Below are 24995 nucleotides of genomic sequence, written 5' to 3' on the forward strand. Positions count from 1 at the left end.
CACAGTGTTGACACATGCATAGCGGAAAGCATTTTGAATAGGTCAGGCCGAAAATGACAATGAGAAATAATAACAACACTCTCCACTGTCTAGTTTTTGCAAATACATTAAACCGCCACAACTTCAGCATATCCTAGTAAGAATTCTTGGCTTTTTGAATAAAAGTGGGCATGACTGCAGTATTTTGTTCGAATTTTGTGTTGATATGACATCATTAGGCAATGAATAAATGAATAAGTATATGAGAAAAATTAAATATCACAACAATGTCTATATTTTGCTGCAGCCAAACACAACAGAGAGCAGCACTACAAGCATTTCAGGCTTCATCAGGTGTCGGTTTTGATTCTTTGTTTGTTTTTGTCTTCTAGTGTTATATTATCAATCTTCTAGTAGATAATATCATCTGCAATGCATCATAGATTTTTTTAGGTTTTGAAAGGAGTCACTTATGCTCACCAAGGCTGCATTTATATATCAAAAATACAGTAAAAACATTAATATTGTGAAATATTATTAAAATTTAAAAATAAGTGATTTTATTATATTTTAAAATGTAATTTAGTCCTGTGATGGCAGCTCTGACCACATTACTCTAGTCTCCAATGACACATGATGAATCATTGTAAAATTAATTATTTTTCTTCAGGATTCTTTGATTACAGTTTTTTTTTTTTTTTTTTCAACTGCTTACACACATTTTCAAAACTTTGCCTCTTTTTTTTCACACAAATCCAAGAATTGCACAGACAAAATGCAAAATGCCTCACATCACTTGCAAAATGAACCACTGCATTCAAAATATCACAAAGACATCTCAAAAGCAAACATTTGTCTTATGTTGCAAACACCTTTGCCATAATATTCTACTTTTAGATATATCATATACACAGTTATTCAAAACCTAAAGCTCTTCTTTCATGAGCACCTTATGTACATTTCTGTACAAGATTGAAAGTAATTAAGTAGAGAGATGAAATCAAACCTTTTATTTTTTACTGTAAGCATTTGTGGTTGTTAGTATTACACAGTACAAAAGAAAAGAAATACATGTGTAGTTGGACAGAAACAATGGTTGTGGTCGAAAAAGGAAATCAAGATACTTCCTTTTAGATTTTGTGTGTTACATAGAGAAATAAATATATATTTTATGCTTCAAATAAAGCAACAACCCAATGTTTTTCTTTTCTTTTAAATTCCCTTTTGCAATGCAGTCTATAATATTTAGGTATGTTTTATTTATAAAAAACACCCAAAACAATTTTCTCTTCATTCACCTCAACTGTCATAATCAAGCCACTCTAGTGGTAAGCAGGATTAGTTTTCCCTCAGTTAAACCACACCTTCAGTATATGACACATAGCAGCTGTATCTATTAGGTGTGTTTGGTGTACGCCTTGCATTACTGATCAGCAAGATTTGCCACTCATGGGAGGAGTTGATAACAGAGCCATCAAGTTGGATACTTACTGCTTCCTTTAGTGGTGCTCACATAGTGTTTACTTTCTTTATTGAAGACTCGGAGGATTAGATATAATATTTTTCAAATAAACATAAGCTTGAATTTTACATGTAGCAACTAGAAAGACTGTTCAGTGAAAAGATGTGCTGCTTAACATAGTGCTGTATGCACAAGAAGATAGTTTATTATGAGCTTATATTTTTTTTAAATACCAATAAAATGTGGTATTTTTTTTGTCAGTTTTATTTCCATAAACATGATAAACATTTATATTATATGACTTCTATCATGTTTCAGTCTGTATCATGTTGTTACTGAGTCTGGTCAATTGTGAAATAGGCTCTACGGCCTTACCACACACCAGGATATAAACCGCCTCAGCTTCAATTAAAGAAACACTTTAATAAAGCTTTAATGTTTTCATTTTTAATTTCAAGGGTATGTTCTTTGGTGCCATGCGCTGTGCTTTGCAGAGCGTTGTGAGTCTCAGAGTGCCTGCATTATTTATACCCCAATCAGCCTGCTGTGGCACATATTAGTACAAAATAATCTCATTACATAACCAACTATGCCAGTTCTTGCTAAGGTCATTCTCTCCTCATATAAAGTGCTCTTATCAGACAAACATTTGTGGAAAAAAAACAAGAAACAAAAATGTCACAAAAACTGAAATGTCAAAGAATGCAGGAATGGTTATTAGAACACTGCTTTTACTTTAACAGACATGTCTGATGTCTGTTTTTTTTTTTTTGTTTTTTTAAATCAGTTTTCACTGGAACCTAGATGGAAAAATAATAGGTAATTATGTTAATTTTAGTTCACTTTTAAAATAACAAGCTCTAATGTATGGAAGGATTCAATTATCTATGTCTGTCAATACATTAACACAAGCATTACATTAACTCTGTTTAATAGTGATTGTTTTTTTAACACAATTAGCACATTTATCTAATTTGACATTAGACTATTTCACTCATTTTTATGTAATTATTCAACACTGGTGAGAACCTTTGGAAGAGCACCGACACAGGTGTCTTGCTAAAACACACACATTTACTTAAAGGGATAGTTCACCCAAAAATGAAAATTTGATGTTTATCTGCTTACCCCCAGGGCATTCAAGATGTAGGTGACTTTGTTTCTTCAGTAGAACACAAATTTAACTCGAACCGTTGCCGTCTGACAGTCTTATAATGCGAGTGAATGGTAACACAATTTATCAGAGTCAAAAAATATGCACAGACAAATCCAAATTAAACCTTGCAGCTCGTGACGGCACATTGATGTCCTAAGACACGAAACGATCTGTTTGTCACTCTATTAGTGATGTCTGATCGCGCTCTGACAGCGGAAGTGATGTCTAGCACTCATTGAAGTATATGCGCGAGACATCACTGCCGTTGTCAGAGCGCGATCAGACCTCACTAAGCGAGTGCTGAATGCAGTTGGACATAGTGGTGTATTAGAGGTAAAAATTATATAAATAATGTTCGGTTTCTCGCACAAACCGATCGTTTCGTGTCTTAGGACATCAATGTGTCGTCACGAGCCTCAGGGTTTAATTTGGATTTGTCTATGCATATTTTTTGACTCTTATAAATTGTGTTACCATTCACTCGCATTATAAGACTGACAGACGGCAACAGTTGGAGTTAAAAATCATCATTTGTGTTCTACTGAAGAAACAAAGTCACCTACATCTTGGATTTTCATTTTTAGGTGAACAATCCCTTTAACTATCTAAATGGGGACTTCTATTGTTTTTATATGAAGCTAGTTATAAATATCTAACCCTAATATAAACATTTCTGCATTTTTACAATTAACAAAATTCAAAACAAAGCCTTTATTTACATTTTATACTGTTTTTAATGACCTTTTGAGAGATTTTGTCAGGTTTACAAATATTTCAGGTTACAAACATTTCTGTCTCCTGAATATGTTTAACACTCTGAGGTCTAAAAACGCGCCGGCGCGTTTTGCAGTTTTTTTTTCACATTGCAGCAAAACAGACTTAAAATACTCCGTCATTTTTTGTCATAGAGACATAAGTAATATATCAATTGAAACTATAGAATGTCTTCTTTTTTTTGTGTACACTCACAATCAAAATAAAACTTTGTGCTTTTTAAAAATAAATAAAATATACAGGGTGTGCTGTCCTGCCGTCTCCGTCTCTGCAAACATCGTTCTAAAACGTCACTAAAAGTAACTAAAATAGATGGCTTATACATGCTACATGGACATGAGAGATATGTCTTTGGAAAGCTTTAAGTGTCTACTTTTAAACAAAACAAATAAATTCTAAAACAAATATTCTCCCTTTATGTAATCAGTATAAAAGTAAAGAGAGGTACTGTTTCTCCTGTCTGACCTAATTATCTTTAATGTGTGCCCGCCCACGCGCAGAGCGCTCTATTCATAAGATAATGTGCTGAGGCGATTTATGCAAACTGTAAACGCCCCTAACAGCGTCTTAAAAAGCATCAAGTTTCATCAGATTCATTCGCTGTCCTTCGCGTTTGGAAGATGGCACACTACACAGGTGAGCAGGCTCTTCAGATGGTCCTGGACAGTGAGGAAGTTCACTCTTTCCTCGGAAGAAGAACACGACTCTGACGATGAACGTCTGCATTTTGAAGAGCGACTTGATCCAGCTGAAGATACAGTTTCTGATGAGTAAGTGATTTAGTTTTACTTAAATTATTTGACGTGTTTTTTTTTTCTATATAAGCGTACATATATTTGCCTTATATTTACATCTATCTATATAACTATATATATAACTTTATCTCATAAAAACGCTTATAAATAGAATGCTTTTCTGTTGATATAGGGCCTACTTAAATTATTTATATAAGCGTACATCTATATTTGCCTTATATTTACTTCTATCTATCTATCTATCTATCTATCTATATATATATATATATATATATATATATATATATATATATATAAATATAACATTATCTCATAAAAATGCTTATAAATAGAATGCTTTTCTGTTGATATACTCAAATTATTTGACGTGTTTTTTTTTTATATACAAGCGTACATCTATATTTGCCTTATATTTACATCTATCTATAAATATATATATAGCGTATCTAAGTACCGTATATGATAGGCGTGAATGTGCTAAAATATGCTTGGTTGTGAAATGCGCGAACATGTTGCTATTTGCTAAATGTGCTAACTGATATAGCAGACTGTAAACGTTTACACATTCGCACACTTTGTCCGGTAATGGCCAATTGACAGACATATACAGCATGCTTGTATACCTGTTACTTTCCTGTCAGTTATGCATAGCTAATGGTATGAGAGTATTATCTTATATGCTAATAATAACAGGGTTTTTTTTACATTTTTTTTTAGGAATGTGGATCCATCACTCTCACATTCACCTGCAATTCCCACTAGGAGGGCACGCAGCAACACAGTTGAGTAAGTACACTTTTACCCACTATATGGTAGGCCTATATTGAAATCTGTAAGATTTTTCATGTTTTTAAAATAAGTTTCGTCTGCTCACCAAGGCTGCATTTATTCAATTAAAAATACAGTAAAAACAGTAATATTGTGAAATATTATTACAATTTAAAATAACTGTTTTCTATTTGAATATATTTCACAAAGTCGTTTATTCTTGTGATGTCCAGCATCATTACTCCAGTCTTCAGTGTCGCATGATCCTTCAGAAATCATTCTAATATGATGATTTGCAGCTCAAGAAACATTTATTGTTTACAATTGTTCAGAAATGTTTCATAAGTAGCAAATCATCATATTTGATGATAATATTTGATGATAATATTAATAAGATTCATATTTGATGATAATATATTTGCAGAGCTCTGTGGTGTGTCGTCACAGAAAGCAGCTCCAAAACGGACCAAAAGTGACCATGTACCGGTTCCAGGAGCAGAGCTGACATCAGATGCAAGGAATAATGCCACCGCTGGTCATCGGAACTGCATGCTTTGCAAAGTACAGCTTGGTAAAAAGCAAGACACACCTTGGAAATGCCAGGCATGTGACATTTACTTGTGTCTTCAGTTGAACTGTTTTCAAAAATGGCACACAGATGTGTGACTGTTCAGATTCTCTGTTCACCACCTCTCACTGACCATTGGGCTGCAAAGATTATCTATATGTGATCAAGCAGGTTATGTATAGGGTGTAAAAGTGGGCTTTTTTTTATAAACCTTACCTTTATTTGCCTGTATACACAAAAAATGTGCCTTTGACCCTAGTTTATATGTGGATTATATTGTTAACTTTATTTTAAATAAAAAAGAAAAAAAAACAATGATATGTCTTGTCTTTGCATTTTCTTAGTTGACTCAGTCACATTCCTGACTGAATGGCTCATTATGCGGCTCATTAGGGGCAGGGTCTTAATCTCCCCAGGTGTAAATCACTTCATTATTCATGAAGAGTCACACCTCTTCGCATATGGCCTACCTAAACAAAAAGTGTCTTAGAAATTTAAAATCAATACAATGTTTTATGTGTCAGAGTAGGGAGGATCATTTCCACATCATTTTGAAGCAAAAACTCTACACTAAAATATACAATTCTCAAAAGTCTTGTGAAAAAACATTTAGTATGCATTTTTAGGTATTGTTTCAGTTACTTTTTTTTTTTGTTTTTTCAATAACCACGCATAAACATTATTCCTTTAAAAACACAAACATGTACATACATGTTCCTCACATATTATGGTAGCCTAGTTTGTGCTGAATACAGTGTAATGACACTTTTGTCATTAATATGTTTATAACCAACTGATAAAAGCACAAATGTCAGGGCATGTCAAAACTTCTCCAGGGCCCAAAATCAGCCTCAGACTCCAGAGGGTTAAGTAGGCACACACACACACACACACACACACACACACACACACACACACACACACACACACACACACACACACACACACACACACACACACACACACACACACACACACACACACACACACACACACACACACACACACACACACACACACACACACACACACACACACACACACACATCTATATTTGTGAGGACATTCCCTTAAACCAACTTCAAAATCCTCTCATCAGAGATCCTCCAGATCTGCACTCTACTTCAGAATATAAAGATCCTTCTGTCTGTGTGTTCCAGAGAATAAGTCTGCACAGACATCAGAGCCTTCAAGGCTTCTTCAAGGCCTCTTCTTCAGCGTGTTCCAGGAAAAGACCTTCTCTGTGCTCCAGGAGTTCAACGTTCACAAGTACTTCATGTTCAAGGCTGTGAAACGGATTACAACTCCTTTCTTCCCACTGCAACGCTGCTCAGCTCAACAAGTGGAAGACACCACCTTCAGATTCAGCACGCCCAGGCAGACGTAAATATCACTTACCAAACCTCTTTCTAGAGACCTTGGCATTAGTGTATATTGTCAGGATATGATTATCTAATTTGCATTAGATCTTGCATAGCTAATATCAGTTGATAACAAATAATATCTCGGTTTATTTGTTGAAGTCAAAATAAGGTTTACCTTATTTCTTCTAGAGAAACTACAGTTTATCTTTCCATTAGATTAACTTGTAACTGCCAAACATCCAGTAGCATCCAGCTCATTCACTTGCATTTATCAGTCTTTTTGCACTTTATCCATTCAGTAGTTGTTTGTTACTCTTGTCTATCCTTTTGTTAATAAAATCCATTTATTACACTTGTTTCTTCCTTGTGTTGATAATACAGTAAGAGGCTCTACAAGTTAACGATATCTCACAAATCCTTCAGATTGGTCAGATGATGAACTTCCTCCAATTCCTCCAATTGTAATTCAGTCAATAATCTTCCATGATTTTTCTTTATTGTCAAGGTGAAACTTGACTGGTGCCCTGAAAATATTGGAAGGAATCATCTGACTCAATATTAATATTAATATTAATATTTAAGACCATAAACCACAAAATTTGTGGTACCCTCGAGTGAGGCTAGTTCAAAATCACTGCACCATTATATTTTACGCACCATTTAAAAATGCCAGAGAAACAGTATCTTTTTGATGTACTGTTATGGGAACAACGGTATAATGGATAGATGTATTATGGAAGCATCGCGTTATTCAAGATAGAACAGAAAGCCTCAATAATTAGGATTAACTTAACTAACTGGATTTAACCTTGTGATAAACATGCGAGTTTGCAAAACAGATGATACTGTCGTCACAACAGCCAACAGCATTTCCCAGTTTATCAATCAACCATAGATGGATATGAGCAGCAAACCAGCTATTAAACATTAGGTCCTTAAAGGAACACTCCACTTTTTTTGAAAATAGGCTCATTGTCCAACTCCCCTAGAGTTAAACAGTTGAGTTTTACCATTTTCGAATCCATTCAGCCGATCTCCGGTTCTGGCGGTACCACCTTTAGCATAGCTTAGCATAGTTCATTGAATCTGATTAGACCGTTAGCATCGCGCTTAAAAATGACCAAAGAGTTTTGATATTTTTCCTATTTAAAACTTGACTCTTCTGTAGTTAAATCATGTACTAAGACTGAGAGAAAATGAAAAGTTGTGATTTTCTAGGCTGATATGGCTAGGAACTATACTCTCATTCAGGCGTAATAATCAAGGAACTTTGCTGCCGTATCATGGCTGCAGCAGTGCAATGATATTACGCAGCGTCTCTCACAAACGTCTCCATGGTTGCAAGGCACGTTCCCTGTGCAAGCAGGGGCTCACGGGCGCTGCGTAATATCATTGCACTGCTGCAGCCATGGAACGGCAGCAAAGTTCCTTGATTATTACGCCTGAATGAGAGTATAGTTCCTAGCCATATCAGCCTAGAAAATCACAACTTTTTATTTTCCGTTGGTCTTAGTACACGATGTAACTACAGAAGAGTCAAGTTTTAAATAGGAAAAATATCAAAACTCTTTGGTCATTTTTAAGCGCGATGCTAAGGGTCTAATCAGATTCAATGAACTATGCTAAGCTATGCTAAAAGTGGTACCGCCAGACCCAGAGATCGGCTGAATGGATTCGAAAACGGTAAAACTCAACTGTTTAACTCTAGGGGAGTTGGAAAATGAACCTATTTTCAAAAAAAGTGGAGTGTTCCTTTAAGTAATTTTTTAAGCATGAGTTAAACGTTTTAACGTTACCATTGTTTGTAGAGAAGATATAGCCTTTTTAAATGTGTGACAGGTTGTTGAATTACAGATTATGCATTTCATTTAAAAGTAAAATGTCCAGCAGTCAAACACTTGATCATACAAATAATATTTCAAATGAATCAGACTTTGAAAAAATGTTATTGTAAAAGTTGTTTACAGCATCCAAAATGAATACAAAAATATATTTTTAAGCATTGCAACCTCTTTATTTGCATTATCCAAAACCATAGTACATGCTGCAGTGATGCTGAGGCTCGTACTGTTACATCACTGATGGTCCTTCAGGCTCATATTTGGTAATACAAGTGTGTATTATACAATATTATATTGTGCAAGTGTGGAACGGTTTACTGCCGCTGACTCATCACTAGTTGCATGTACATGGACCCTAATAATGTAATCCATTTGTTTATAATGATTATAATGCCTTCTATTTGCTGCATTGTGCCGTGCCGCACCACTCGCATCAGGTAGAGAAGGTGTTATAGCTCAGGATCTTTATCCTGATTCACTGATCCTGATGGCAGTATAAAGAATATACGGTATGTAGCAGACCCCGTCCGAATGATGGCCGAAACTTTACTGATGAGTTTCATGAAGTTTTATTGTACATTAGCTACCATGAAATTAGCTACCAGATAATCACCGTCAGAGCTTATGCCTTTTAAGGGGGTGCTTAACAATCTGGAAAACTTTCTATCCATAAGAAAACTCTGAAGAACCGTAATAATGTGCACAACATGTTCTATTGTTCATTACTGCCGTGATCAGTATCACTCAGTAGACTATAGCCTAATACCCGTCAAAAAAAGAGTCAACCTTTTTGTAAGATAATGCAGATCTTATACATAATTACACCCACAAAAATATGTAAAACAAATTAGAAGATTAATCACAATAAAGTATAATACATTTTGTAAACAGGGTGTTTTATATCACACAAACAGCACTTCAGCTCAATTCGAACAAGCGCCCATGGTGGGGCTCCTTTCAGGGGTGCAAAATGAGTTTGTTCCCGCCCCAATTGTGAAGCAAAACATGATTGGTTGTAGCGAGAGTGTGCTGCGATTGGTCAACGCAATGTGGCCATTATCTGAATGGCTTGAGTAGTCGGTGGGTGGAGTCAGCCTATTTGTGGTTCCCTTTCGTGGGAACTATCGACGCTACGTCAATGACGTGATGGGAACCCTCTGTATTTTGTGTTCGTGAAGCACCTCTGTATCTAACCAATGAGATAACGTGACGTCAGAGGCGGGTGACGTCACGGACCAGGAAGCTATAAAGCATATACGGAAACAGAGAACGCTAGCTTCTGTTGTCTTCAGCAAGCGCTATCTGTTATCTTGTATGTCTTATTTGGTGTTGTCTGTCTGTTTATATATACACACAGTGATCTCTTCGTCCGAGGACAAGAGTTTCTAAGCACTATTAAGACACATTATTCACGAGAAAATGGCGGAAAGTGAAGTAGCGGCCAAGCAGCAATTTGTCAAGTGTGTGCATCCCTGCACTCGTTTTATATCTGGTGGGGACACACATGAGATGTGCGTTATTTGTATGGGAGTTGAGCATGCACAGGCAGCTCTCGAGGGGGCTGTCTGTGTACACTGTGACAGGCTCACTCTCAGAGTGCTGAGGTCGCGCCGCGCGCTCTTCGAGGAGAGTGCCGCGGCAGCGAGTGTTCCCCGCGGATCGGGTCCCGCTGCAGCCGAGGCTCCATTCGTGGGGTTCACAGATGGATCTGGTGGAGAGGGTTGAGACGGGCTCTGCCTTATCTCTTCCCTTACCTGCCAGACCCAGTGTCTCTCCTTTGGTGGCGGAAGCACGCGCTGCGGTTTCTTCCCCCGAAGAGAGACACCGGCACTCAATATATCTTCCTCCGAGGAGGTTGATGTAGAGAGTGTCGAAGCTAGGGTTGAGGAACCGCCATCCTCTTCCCCTGCACATGAGGAGCTGCTGGAGGTTGTGACCAGGGCAGTCCCTAAGTTAAAAATAGACTGGCCCGCGGAGAGAAGCGACAGTAAGCAAAAGAGTAAACTTGATGAGCGCTTTCTCCCCGCACGGTCACAACCACAGCGTCGGGGTCTGCCGTTTTTCTCCGACCTCCACACCGAGGTGTCGAGGTCGTGGGAGAAACCAGTACAATATCGTGTTTTCAGCCCCCAAACATCAGTTTATAGCAATATACTGGGGCTGAAACACAACGGCTATGGGGCGATGCCTCAGGTTGAAGAGACGCTTGCGGGCTATCTCTCGCCTGAGTCTGCATCGTCCCTCAAGACACCGACATTACCCACTAAGCCTCTCAGAACAACATCGGGTTGGGTAAGGCTTATTCGGCAGCAGGTCAGGCTGCAGCTTGCCTCCATACTATGGCTATATTGCAAGCTTACCAGGCTGACGTGCTGGGGGAGATTGATGATAGCGGGGAAGCTACGTTTGAGTCGATTCAAGAGCTAAGGAAAGCAACTGATTTAGCTCTCCGGGCCACCAAGGAAACGGCCAAGTCAATCGGCCGTTCCATGGCAGCATTGGTGGCCACGGAGAGGCATTTATGGCTCAATCTATCAGATATCAAAGAGAAAGATAAAAACATCCTCATGGATGCGCCGCTGTCTCCTGAGGGCCTCTTCGGCGACGCAGTATCATCTGTCGTTGAGAGGTTCCAGGAGACAAGAAAACAATCTGCGGCCTTCCAGAGGTTTCTTCCCCGCCGAACTCCCCCCGAGGCTGCTGGGCGGGGGCAGCCTCGGCCGATAGCCAGCTCCTCAGCTCATAGAGAGCAACAGAAGACCAGTGTGGCCGCCCGGGCTCCCCCGCAGAAAGCTTGGGGACCGGGGCGGTCAGCACAGGTGAGACCTCCCGGGGGCAGGGCGGATCTGAGGACCGTCATTGTGTCCCGGAAGGTCTCAAAAAAAAGTAGTCCTGACGCCAGGTGCTCAGGACCGACGAGGGCAGTCCCCTCCGGAGGGTTTCGGTTGACGAGAGATCTATCAGCCACTCCTCTTCGGTGCCCTCAGGGGGCCATTCTGCCAACCCTGCCACCCAGTGTGCTTCAGGGCGCAGAGGTTCCCACCGATCCTCCGAGGAGGGTCGGTTCGCACTTGATTTCTCTATCTGCCGGTGCGCCGCTTCAGATAGACGAGCCAAATGCTCAAAAAACACCAGAGACCAGTCTCGAGAGGCTGGTACCCTTAGTAGAATATTTGGAAGAATGGAAACGTCTCCCGAACATTTCAAATTGGGTGCTGCTCATGATAGAACAGGGTTACAAAATTCAATTCAATTATCATCCGCCCGGGTTCAACGGGGTTCTTCCCACAGTGGTGACCCCAGAGCAGTCTCTGGTTATGGAACAAGAGGTTATCACGCTTTTGCGAAAAGGAGCTATAGAGAGGGTTCCTCCTCCCAGCAAAATGTCAGGGTTTTACAGCCGTTATTTCATTGTTCCAAAGAAGGATGGAGGGTTGCGACCGATCATAGATTTACGTGTGCTAAATCGATCTGTAAAAAAGCTGAAGTTCAAGATGCTTACACTCAGACAGATTATCCCACAGATCCGATCCGAGGACTGGTTTGTGGCGATAGATCTGAAAGATGCTTATTTTCATGTATCCATTCATCCTTCACACAGGAAGTTCCTCAGATTTGCTTTCGGGGGCGAAGCATATCAATACAGGGTACTTCCGTTCGGCCTATCTCTATCACCCCGCACGTTCACAAAGTGCGTGGATGCAGCTCTGGCTCCGCTGAGACTTCAGGGCATCCGCGTGCTGAACTATATAGACGACTGGTTGATAATAGCTCAAACAGAACATCTGGCAGTCCAACATCGAGATGTTGTTCTGTCACACATGAAAAAGCTTGGGCTGAGGCTCAACGCCAAAAAGAGTGTGCTGATTCCGAGTCAAGTTGCCAATTATCTGGGGGTAATTTGGGATTCTACCAAAATGAGGGCACGTCTATCTCATGCCCGTGTGGATTCCATTCTCGGGGCAGTAAATGGGGTGAAGTTAGGCCAGTCACTCACTGTGAAACAACTTCAGAGGTTGTTGGGTCTGATGGCAGCTGCGTCCAACGTGATAACTTTTGGCCTGCTGCACATGAGGCCCTTACAGTGGTGGCTCAGGACCAAGGGGTTTTCTCCGAGGGGAAATCCTTTTCGCATGATCAAAGTCACGCGGCGATGCCTTCGTGCTCTGTTCATGTGGAAAAAGCCTTGGTTCCTGTCCCAGGGACCCGTGCTGGGAGCTTCTTGTCGTCGCGTAATGCTTACGACAGATGCATCCCTCACGGGCTGGGGGGCGATCATGAGTGGTCGCTCAGCTCAAGGTCTATGGGAGGACCATCAGCTCTCCTGGCACATAAATCGGCTGGAGATGATGGCGGTGTTTCATGCATTAAGACACTTCCTCCCAGACCTGAGGGGCCATCATGTGTTGGTCCGCACGGACAACACGTCGGTGGTCTCTTACATAAACCATCAGGGGGTCTGCGGTCTCGCCACTTATGCAAACTGGCCCGTCGGATCCTCCTGTGGGCCCAGGGAAAGCTTCTATCAGTAAAAGCAGCATATATTCCAGGGCATCTGAATGTGGGGGCGGATACCCTGTCGAGACAGGGTCCGAGACCGGGGGAATGGAAGCTCCACACCGAGGTGATGGAGCTTATTTGGAAAAACTTCGGTTGAGCTCAAGTCGATCTATTTGCTACTCAGGAGTCAACCCAGTGTCCTCTCTGGTACTCTCTAGTTCACCCAGCACCTCTAGGGCTGGATGCCATGCTGCAAACGTGGCCGAGGCTGCGTTTGTATGCATTTCCTCCCGATCTCGATGCTCCCGGGAGTTCTGGCAAAGGTTCGCCAGGAGAAGGCCGATCTAATATTAGTGGCCCCGTACTGGCCGACCAGAGTATGGTTCGCAGATCTAATATCTCTTCTTCACGGCTCCCCCATGGAGCTACCTCTCCGACAGGATCTTCTGTCTCAAGCGGGCGGCACGATTTTTCATCCCCGCCCAGAAATGTGGAAACTGTGGGCCTGGCCCCTGAGGGGGCAAGGCTCATAGAGGCTGGTCTTCCAACCGAGGTTGTGGAGACCATCCTTCAGTCCAGAGCTCCCTCCACGAGGAAGCTGTATATGTATAAGTGGAAGTTATTTACTACTTGGTGTAGTCAACATAATGTGGACCCTGTCCATGCTCCATTGAATTCTGTACTTCAATTTCTCCAAGGAAAGTTTTCCGAAGGTTTAACACATTCTACACTAAAGGTGTATATTGCAGCTATCTCAGCATACCATGCTCCTATTGGGGGTGTCTCGGTGGGTCGAGACCCCTTGGTAATTCGCTTCCTCCGTGGTGCATTGAGGATGAGGCCAGTAGTACGTCCTAGGACTCCAGCATGGGATCTTACTATAGTGTTGCAAGGGTTAGCTGAGGCACCCTTTGAACCCATAGAAGAAGTGCCGGACAAGTTCCTAACACTAAAGACCATATTTCTTCTTGCAATTTCATCTCTAAAAAGAATAGGAGATTTACAAGCACTTTCAGTGGCTCCTTCATGTCTGGAATTTGACCCTGGCATGGTTAAAGCATTTCTGCATACTCGACCTGGCTACGTGCCTAAGGTCCCTACTAATATATCAGGTCCTATCGTACTCCAGGCCTACTGTCCTCCTCCATTCGAAAATATGGATCAGGAAAAACGGAATCTGCTATGTCCAGTTAGGGCATTGGATGCTTATGTCCACAGAGCTGCCCTGTGGCGTAAAACTGATCAGTTATTTGTTTGTTACGGATCCTCTAAAAAAGGGGCCTCTGCGTCCAAGCAGAGAATGAGCAAGTGGGTAGTCGAGGCTATCTCACTGGCATATAAAGCAGCTGGACATGCGTGTCCACTCTTTGTCCGTGCTCACTCCACTAGGGGGATGGCCGCTTCCAAAGCGTTAGTCTCTGGTGTATCACTGAATAATATTTGCAATGCAGCTGGATGGTCTTCCCAGCATACGTTTATAAGGTTTTATAACCTAGATGTAGTCTCTGCTCCAGGTGCTGTAGCTCTACAAGACAATAGACAGGTACCTGGAGATACGGCGTAGTTGGGATAGCGTTCCCATCACGTCATTGACGTAGCGTCGATAGTTCCCACGAAAGGGAACGTCTCGGGTTACAGATGTAACCCTGGTTCCCTGAGTAAGGGAACGAGACGCTACGTCACGTCGCCGTCCCCCCAGCATACCTGTGAGCGTTTGCTTCAGACTATTCCAGAAGCTAGCGTTCTCTGTTTCCGGATATGCTTTATAGCTTCCTGGTCCGTGACGTCACCCGCCTCTGACGTCACGTTATCTCATTGGTTAGATACAGAGGTGCTTCACGAACACAAAATACAGAGGGTTCCCATCACGTCATTAACGTAGCGTCTCGTTCCCTTACTCAGGGAACCAGGGTTACATCTGTAACCCGAGACGATTTGTCTGCAGTCATGATGCTAATTGTTTCAGAATCCACAAAGGCATGAGGTGATTCACAAATGCGCAGGAAGACATCCACAAATGCACAGAAAGCAATTCACAAATGAATGCAGGCAGAGTTGTGCTTGTGATATAAAACTATATTTGTGAATATGTTTTTTATTAGCAAATCTCATTTTATATATTTGTGAATTGAATAAATTGTTGTGAAACTCCTAACATATATTTGTGGATCTCATTTTATTAATTTGTGCATACGATTATTTTTTGTAAATCTCTTTACATTTATTTGTGGATCATAATCTATTCATTTGGAATTTTGGAACAAAAATACCCTCATAAAAGATGGGATGTTTCAGAAAAATATAGTTAGTTTCAGTCTTTATATGGCAAAAATTAATTGTCAACAAAAATCAACAACCACGAAAAACACTATTATTCTAAACACTAATGCACATGTGTCCAATCTTTCTCCTGAAGGGTCACTGTCCTGCCATGTTTAGCTAAAAACCTGCCAAGAAGTTTCTAGAGATCCTGATTAGCTGGTTCAGGTGTGTTTAATTATGGTTGGCGTTAAACTCTGCAGGAAGGTGGCCAAGATGGGCCAACTATGTAAATACTGAATTTGACAACAAAATAGCTTTAAATGTTTTTTTTATTATTATTATTGAATTTTGATTGATTTGACATCCCTTATCACACGTTTTATTCTCTGCATAAAAGGCTTTGTCAAGGCAAACCAATATTTTACAGTCTATGAGACCCAATTTCAGCCAAAACTCAATTGTGACAAAATGTGTAGTGACTGAAACTGTGTTTTGTCTTTGTAGCAAAGAGCAGGTCAAAAACACCTCTAAACATGCTAAGATCACAATCATAATGTGTGGGGAAATTTGCTGTTTTTATTTATTTTTATTATGGAAGATTTGTATTCAGCAAAACAGCAAGACGCCACTGAATGGAGCCAAATGTTGGTGTCTCAAGAAACCAGCATTTATGGCATGATACGCTGAAAAAACAGTAAGTTGAGTCACAACAGCCAAAAAAGAACCTTTCAATACCTGTCTTGTCTTTATGTGTTATGCACAAAATTCTCCTAAAAGAGTTTTCCACACAAATTGCCAAACTCTGGAAACCTCTTTTTACTCTGTGTAGAAAATGAAAGTACAAAATTAAATCAATGAAGGAGAGCAGACAAGCAGAGGGTCTATCTCCAATCACACATTAATCAGGATATCATAAAGGCTCAATGATTAAACTGTATTGATCACCCAAGATCCAGTTTCCCAGACACCCATAAGCCAATTTGCAATGTCTAAAATCCACAGGAACCGCTTCTCAAGAGTCGCTTCCTTTATAATCAAAAGCAGCTCAACGAGAGCAGGGAAACTGACCATCACAGAGAATCATACCTTTCATATGAGTCACATGAAGCCTGTTACATTCATTATTACATTACAGCGACCTCTCTTTCTTATTTTACTCCCCTTCCACCCCTCTCACGATCCCCCACATCATTAAAATTTTCTGTCATTTCTTCTCTGTTGAAACTTTTCTCCTATCTGTCCTCAGAGGATGCCAAATCTAATTTTCAGACCGTCTTCTACTGGTTTAATTTTCACAAAGCACCCACAAGCACCCACACACACACACACACACACACTTTTCTAAAACACAAACATTTTAATTTCTGAATTCTTAAAAGAACACTATTGACAATACTATTTATTTCAAATACATAATCACCAGGTTTCTTGCCCACAGTCATGCATGTAACTCTATAATCTCTTTGAGGGTAAAAGTGAAATTTTTTGACCTACTGTACTATTTTTAGTACTTATATTCATATTTAGGGTTAGGGGCTCTTTCATTACTTTGGCTATTAATTAACCAACTAGCAATTCATAGCAACCACATAGTACCATGCTAGAAAACTAGTAGCTGGAACATTTTGCATGGACCACATCACTCAGATATAAAAATATAGTTTCTAAATATCAGCCTTGATTTTTTTTTTCTAACTCCAGTACATCAAACGTATAGAGTTAGGTCTGGCAGATCACTTTAGTCAAGCTCGCATCAGCTGATTCACATTGACCTATAGGAATAAGATGCCATCACAGCATTCGTATATGGTCCATTTATTATTATCAGCAGCTTTAGCGCATTCCTTTGTCCAGTCAGGACTTGCTCTTCTGATATTTCTTTTGATCAAAATAATTTCTTCAATTATGTTGCTACATTAATTGTTGTCATTAAGAAAATTAATGGGATTGCAATACTTGGTTCTGTTCTGTTTACCCTAAGGGACCCTTGCTGCTCTCCCTGCTCTTATCCATGCTAGGCTGCATGGATGGGCAGGGAGTTTTTGCCTGTATGCTACTGTATACTAACTGCCAGTCATCTTTGACGATAGTGATCCTGACAAAAATACACTTGGATGAAGTGTTAAATGTCAAATTACCACTAATTTTTCTTTCAATGCGTTGGCACAGAAACTCTACCTTTGCACTACCTGCAAGTTAGCCAAAGTACGATACTGACACAATTATGCCTACACACATACACACTAATTTAAAAGCTTGTTCAGGCAATTCCAATTTAAAAAATATAAGCCGTTGTGAATTTTAAAGAACAGATACTGTTGATTTTGTGAATTCAGGTGTACACACACACATACTGCCCGGCCAATAAAAAAAGTCTCTGTTTGGATTTAAATAGGCAAATAAGAGTCTTTGATTAGGTCATTATTGCTATGATTATTATGTTTCTGTTATTCTGTATGTTTGGCAACAGTTCTTTTAACCCTAACTGATTAAGTTTGTAACTTTTCATTCCTTAAACAACAATGTAGGAACATGAATCATGGCCATATTCCAGGATGACAATGTCGAGGTTCATCAGGCTCAAACTTTAAAAGAACGGTTGGGAGGGAGCATGCAGAATCATTTTTTTTTTTTATTCATGAATTGGCACTGAAACTCCAAACCTTAAATTCATTGAAAGCCTTTGGGATGTACTGAAGTAGACTTTGTAGAGTGCTTGACTCTTGCATTGTCAATACAAGATCTTGACCAAAAAATGATGCACCTCTTGATGGAAATCAATGCTTTGATGTTTTTCTATCAAGAGGTCCAATTCATTTGTGAAAATAATTTTTCATGCTTTTGGGATGGATTTGGGATCATCCAATCAAGTTTGCAGGCTCTGATTTATGGTCTCTGAGTCCCAAACTGATTTAAAGCAGAAAAATAATGAAGATGAACATCAGAACGAACACATTAGGGGTAAGCAGCAACACTGTGGGAACCTCTAGAAAAGGGTGACACTTCCAGAAGATCAACCCCCCTACCCCCCAAAAAAGGAAACAAAACACACCGGAAAAAAAAGAAAAGAAAAGAAAAAAGATCATAATTGCATCTGACATTTAACTAAAACCATATAAAGTGAGTGTGTCTTGACGAGCTAATAGGAGAAAACAGTACTAATGGAAGGAGGAAGGATCTTTAAAAAAATAATACATATACTCCCATCCGCTCCTTTAATTAGGGTCACATGCATAAAAAAGAGGCTCTCAACGCACTCTAATGGTACTGCCTAATGATTCACTTAAGCACTCCTGCTCTCTTCCTTTCCTTCAGAATATACTGTAATCGTGCACCACAGGGGACTGCAAAAGACCGCCATCATGGATTATTCTAATATAACAATAATAAAATGAGAAAAGAAAGAAAGAAAAAGAAAGAAAATAATCAGAGAGGCATTCCTGTTCTATTTGTTGTATGGGTTCAAATACCATGTAGGCATGCTGTGTTTGCCAGAAAATGCTACTTTTAAGTGGCTCTTGAACAGAGGGGAAAATTGCCTTGATCTTCAATTGCATCATCAATACGGTAATCTCTCTCAGGCCTTCAATTGCATTCAAGATGGAAATGAGTACTGTTAAATAGATACATTACATCAAAGTTGCTCTCAAGCTTGCACAGACAGGTAAAAAAATGAATATGTTAGAGAGATATCACAAAATTATGATGCAAACTTGTACATGCACGCTTTGGAAGCAATTGGAAAATAGGCAGTGTAATTTACACGGTCATGCAGATGGGCACCTCAGGCATCTAATCATGCATGTCTGAAACCTCTTATCCTCCAGGAAGTAATTCTGCAATCGTATGTGTGATGTGTGCGAGCATGGGCATGAGCTGTTATGTGTGCGTGTAAATCACTCAAGCTTCAGCGGAACCAAATTCTACAGCTGAATAACACTGCACTAAATAAAACTGTAGAATTAGCTGATTTGGTAATGAAGGCACTTATATGAAGAAAAAAAAGTTAAATGGAGCTGAATAAATGTGTTTGGAAACGAATTACATGAAAAGTAATCTAAATGAAATGGAAATTCACCATTTATTTTCTATAAGTGTTTTTGATCTAAATGTGAAAGATTTATCCATGCTGGTTTCCTTTTTTAATTTGAGCTTGTGCTTTTTAATCAAAATGTAAGAAATCGACATTCCGGTGAAAATGACAGACTTCTCCTTTCATCTAATATGCTTAAACCCCACCCATGTTTCATAAATGACTGCAAGCTCTCATTCAGACCTTCCTCCATTAAATCAACAACTGATAGATAGAAGTTCCTGCCCCATATTTTTAAAAATTATTTTTCAATAAGTTGTATAAAAAAAAAAGAAAATAAAAAAAGAAACATCCTTCCTTCAGATACATCATGACTTTAAGTTTCAAAAAAAAAGAAAAAAAAGAAGAAGGAAATATAATGGTCCTCAGAGATGGACTGGTCATTGGAAGATAAAGAATTGCTCCATTTGAACAGAACAAATTCTCTTCAATACGCTCCTATGAAGCTATAAGGCTCCTTCCAGTAGTGTCTCCAAAAAATGAGCTCTGCCATCCCAGTTATTGCCACTCCAACAGTGATTGTAACAGTTTTCAAATTCAGTGGTATATTTAGGCATGGGCGACATGGGCATTTTGCTATCGGGCTCAAAAAAGTGAAATGGTCATTTGTGCATTGTTTTTTTTTATTTTTATTTTTTTTATTATTGTTCTATTGCTCATTTGCATGTCATGTCAATGATATCATGTCACAGTGTGGGTCAATTAACCTTGTTGGAGTAGGCGTCCTGATTCTAGTATGAGATGGGGAGTGGGGGGTGACTTCCATAGGACTGGAAACACTATGTATGGGGAGTTCATCTATCAAATATAGGTATTAAAAATGAAATATTTTTTATTTTGGTTTATTTTGAGCAAAAACTGTATTTTCTATTCCAGTTTTAGTGTTCCAGTGTCTCTCATGCAAAAAGTTAGAAGTTATATGGAAATAAAAGAATGGTAGATTTCTTTTTATAATGTGCATTCATTGTACTAATAAGCTTTAGAAATAAAAATAAATTAATAAAGCTTTGGAATAAGCTTTGGAAATAAGAATAAGAATAAATCAAGTCAATTGCTGCTGTTTTTTTTGTTTTGTTTTGTTTTGTTTTTGTTTTTAATTTTATTTTAATTTTTTTCCAGACAGATGCAGTTGGAACTAGACATTTTATGGTAACACTTTAGAATAACTCACGCTATGAAGCATTAGTTAAGCATTAGTAAATAGTCAATTCATCATTTATAAAACATTAATAGACATTAGTAAGCCATTTATAAATACAGCTATAAATGCTTTGTTCTTGATTTATAAGCATATCTATAATGAGTTTAATAATTGTATTTTCATACTTTATTAATGATTAATTTATCATTTCTAAATTATGTATTTCATTATTCACAAACCAGTTATTTAGAAGTTGTCAGTGGTTCATAAGATCATTTAGGAAGTGTGACTAAATGATTAATACAATATTTAAATGTACATTTATGCATCTTATTATTTAGACATATAGTAATAGTTACTTAGTGTGTTAATAAATGCTTTATTAACATATTCCTAGTGTCAAAACTTCCACGGTACTAACTTTAAAACATTAGAGAACAGCAGTGCAGAAGATCACTGAACCTTTAAATCTCATTTATAAAAGCTTTACAGAGCATAAATAGTCCTCACTTTAGATGAGCTCACAAAAATAGTTAACTGACAACTTCTAAATGTTTTATAATTACCTGAATTAATCATGAATTGCAGTAGGAATGTGTGTTAATAAAACACACTAAGTAACTATTACTATGTGTCTAAATAATAAGATGTATAAATGAATGTTTAAATAGTTTATTAATCATTTACTTACACTTCCTAAATGAACCACTGACAACTCCCAAATAACTGGTTTGTAAATAATGTAATACTTAATTTAGAAATGATACATTGATTATTAATAAAGTATGAAAATACAATTATTAAACACATTATAGATATGCTTATAAATCAAGAATAAAGCAATTATAGCTGTATTTATAAACTACTTACAAATGTCTATTAATGCTTTATAAGTGATGAAATAACTATTAACTAATGCTTAACTAATGCTTCATAGTGTGCAGTTACCCATTTTATATGTGTATTTAACATTTTTAAATCTATTTTGTGAAGAAAATGTGCTGAAGAAAGTTGGCAATGTGTTATATTTTTGCACAAATCATTTTACGCCAGAATTAATGATTTGGATTAACATGATGGTACCTGCTAGTCAGGGATGTGCACAGACATTCTGGGGGGCAGGGGCTCAAGTGGGTAAAAAGGGCACTTCTTATAATTATTTATTTTAAAAAAACATAATAAACAAAACGTTAAATATATTAACACAACTCTGACTTCCTTACCAATTTATTTTATTTCCCTCACACTCATGCAATTGTTTCATACTCAACAAATTTCTACAAAATAATCAGTTCACACAGAGACCATTGTCTTCTTTAATATTCACTTGGTTTATCACAAGAGCAGGCAACAGCAAAGGACACTATGCCACAATCTACACTACTACTACACTACTACACTACACTACTACTACTACACTACTTTTCTACACTACTACTTTCAAGTAGCTATATGTTTAGAATAAATGACTGCACCAAGGATAGGGACAAAGTTTCACTAATAATTTGTTTATTTTGCACAAATCAATAAATCTTTTTAATTATTTTGGTCTAATTGGAATACTTCTTTCATGTAGTGGACAATTTTAAGATTTTTGTCTATTTTTGCTTCCATTTCTTTTACTCTAATGGAAAGAAAACTTCCAAAATACACATTTAGATGGGGTTTGTTTTAAGCCTACTACCCTCCATCTATGTGCATATGTAGATTTCGTCTAAATGAACCAAAACAAGCTAATCTGCATTTTTAAACACATCAAGAGTCTTTCCCCTGAAATGTTATGTGCATAATAGGTATTATAACAAATGCCTGCAGATGGCGCCAAAAGCCTGCTGATTGTTGTTGTTACACAGCACAATCAAATCCTTGTTTTTGGCCAACCAGCATAATTATTAAAAATATAATATTAGTTAAATAAATATAATAATAATATTCGGCCACTTCTTTATGATAGAAATGCTACAGCCACAGTAATTTCTTCAACAAGAATAGATGGACATCAAAACATGCACATTCAGAGCGAGTGTTTAAACTCTTACTGATGTATTCTCCTCTGTATGTGTAGACTTAAGAAAGATAGCATTATGCAATGCTGTATTATGATTTTTATATGGTTTTAATAAATCGTGACGTGGTGCAATTGTCTAATAATGTGGTTCATGGATTTACGTCCCTGGAATGCTCCCCTTCCGGTATTGACAGCCCTACAGTTATCTTTACTATGGTTCAAAATGCAATGAAAGCACATTAAAATAACATAAAAATTATAATATGACATAAATTGCATTAGTATCAAATCAGGCAGATGCGTTGCTGGTGGTCAAATTATTAACGCGGCGTTAAACGTATAAATAATCTCACCCTTAAATAGACATAAATGGCATATGTTTGTGAACATACATAGACTACCTGAAAAGGATGCACAGGATTCATCTAGAGCTTTTTCGCTTTTCATCGTCAGATAGCTGTCGTCTTTTCCTGGGAATAGTTGTCAAAAGTTGTCAGCTAGCAGCAAACACAAGGCGGGGCACATGCGTGCGTGTGGGAATGAATGACATGTCGCGGACCACTACAACCAATTTCTGACATTTTGGCTGCGTGAGATTCTCCAGTTTTGTTGTTGTTGAGTATTCGAAGCGTGAGCTGCTAAAGCTCCACCCTTTTCTGGAAAGGGGTGTGAGAACAGCATCTCATTTGTATTTAAAGGGACACACAAAAACGGCGTGTTTTTGTTCACACCCAAATTTGAAAAGCTATAATAAATGATCTGTGGGGTATTTTGAGCTGAAACTTCACAGACACATTCTGGGGACACCAGAGACTTATATTACATATTGTGAAAAGGGAAATAATAGGCACCCTTTAAAGTGCACATATTCGGAATTGAAAAAAAAAAAAATTGAACACCGAACACTGACTAGATCACCCTCTAACAACTGCACATAGGCCTACATTTGTCAAATATCAGGTCAGATTTCAGGAAGGGATGAGGCAAGGTGAGGACTCAGGTGCAGAGCAGAGCAATGGGCTTATTTAAATATAAAATTAAACAAAAACAAACAAAAACTACCCCGTAGGGGAAAATTCTGGATTCAAAACACACCGGCTGGGCAGAGCAGAACAAGGCACAACAAGGCAAGGAGCAGGACACAACAGGAACACTGTGATAGGTGACAATGAACTGGCATAAGACAGAACACTCAAGGAAATTAAATAGGAGAGCAAACAAGGAGGGTAACGAGGGAAAGCAGGTGGGGTAATTGAACCAATAATCAGGTAACAAGGGGGGGGTGGGGTTAAGACAATAGACAGGAGAGAACATAGCACATAGAAACAAACATGACCAGCCATGTGCTCACACCAAACATGGCAAAAACAAGAACACATAGCCAGTGAACACAAGCCATGTGCTCAAACAAAACATGACATGAACACGCAGCCAATGAGAGCACTCAAAGACTGCATGTCCACACAAAACATGACGACATGAGAGCAGAGCACGGGGCCTTGACAAGACATAAGCTCTATTGTTGGTCTCCAAACCAAAGTGACAGAACAATATGTGCATTTCTTCGAGTACCAACCAAGAATAACCATTATCCACGATCTCAGCACAAACGTGACATTTAGAAAAAGGTGATGTTTAATACCGGTTCTGAATGAGCTGATTTAAATGAAGCCCTGAGCATCTGGTTACTTTTTAGTACATGGATGCTGTTTTGAGGCTACACGTCCCTTCAGAGCCACAACTTTCGAACATTTACATTCCGAACTTTTGCAGTTGTTAAAAATGCAAATGTGAAAGAATCAGGTTATTTCGACAGCAATATTCAAAGATTTTTGCCAACAGCAACAAAAAAGCACTGTTCAATCTTTTATCTAGTTTATCTCCCTAGATTATTATTATGTAAATGAGACAAAACCAAAGCCTACTTTATTTTAATAAACGTGAATGTTAAGCACTAAATGACTGTGGTATTTGAAATCATGGGATTTTAGGGTTCATGCTGATATGGCATTCTTGAATAAATTGGATTGAGAGAGAGCAAGGGAAAGTCGAGGTGTGAGTGTATGAGTAAGCCTGAGGACGAGCGTGTGCACATCTCTTCGGACGAGTGTGCTCTTCTCATGCTCTGTCTCCACGGAAACCAGACAATCCAACATGGCAGCCTGCCAAAGCACCCCTCCCTGCGTCTCTTCGTCTTTTTTCCATTAAACACACCATCCCTCTGTTTCTAAACTAGGTCACTACACCTCCGCTACTCCCTCCATCCCTCCTCTCCCACCCCAGCCTTCCTTTATATCTTTCACTCCATGTGAGCATCTCTATTA

At 38.7% G+C, this 24995-nt stretch overlaps 1 protein-coding gene and 1 long non-coding RNA gene across 2 annotated transcripts in view; one reads left to right on the forward strand and one right to left on the reverse strand.

Annotated features, from left to right (window-relative positions):
• Window positions 1-24995, reverse strand: part of pcxb (pyruvate carboxylase b) — a 343108-nt gene that overhangs the window by 189879 nt on the left and 128234 nt on the right. The gene's annotated exons all lie outside the window — the stretch shown is intronic.
• On the forward strand, window positions 3428-6294 carry LOC137030487 (uncharacterized). Its single transcript, XR_010896417.1, has 3 exons — window positions 3428-4141; window positions 4844-4912; window positions 5319-6294. It is a non-coding gene; the product is annotated as an uncharacterized lncRNA (long non-coding RNA).

The sequence above is a fragment of the Chanodichthys erythropterus genome, chromosome 11 (assembly GCF_024489055.1).
Source record: "Chanodichthys erythropterus isolate Z2021 chromosome 11, ASM2448905v1, whole genome shotgun sequence".
Classification (NCBI taxonomy): domain Eukaryota; kingdom Metazoa; phylum Chordata; class Actinopteri; order Cypriniformes; family Xenocyprididae; genus Chanodichthys; species Chanodichthys erythropterus.